The sequence below is a fragment of the Crocuta crocuta genome, unplaced genomic scaffold (assembly GCF_008692635.1).
Source record: "Crocuta crocuta isolate KB4526 unplaced genomic scaffold, BGI_CrCroc_1.0 scaffold334, whole genome shotgun sequence".
NCBI lineage: Eukaryota > Metazoa > Chordata > Mammalia > Carnivora > Hyaenidae > Crocuta > Crocuta crocuta.
The window spans coordinates 4,320,198-4,320,675 of NW_027533260.1; positions in this window are offsets into that span (position 1 = coordinate 4,320,198).

Consider the following 478-nt stretch of genomic DNA (forward strand, 5'->3'; position numbering starts at 1 on the left):
TCACGCACACGCGTGCGCGCAAACACACACACACACACACACACACACACACACGGAGGCTGGTCGCCCCCAGCGGCCGCTCTCCGGGGCTTTGTACAGTCATTGCCCCACCTGCTGGCCACGGTGGGAATAACACTTAGGAGTGGTCCCAGCGGCCACTACTCACCCACCGGGAAGGGTGGACCCATGCGGGCTCCCTCGGCTAGTCACCTGCTAAGGACAGGGCTGGGCTGGCCTGGCAGACCTGCGAGCCTGAGCTGGAAACGATTCTGGTTCCAAGCGTCTCTCTGGTCGGGGCGGGAGTCGGCTCCCTCAGAGCCTGCCCCGTGTCCGTTAGAAGCTCAGAGTGCCATCTATGTGTCTTTGATTAATAAAGAATGGGAAAGCGAAGTCATGATTATTTAATCACGCAGGCTTTTTGGGAGTAAAAGTCTTTTGAAACACAGGGCCCAAGGGGGAAAAGCACTGACCGGCGGGA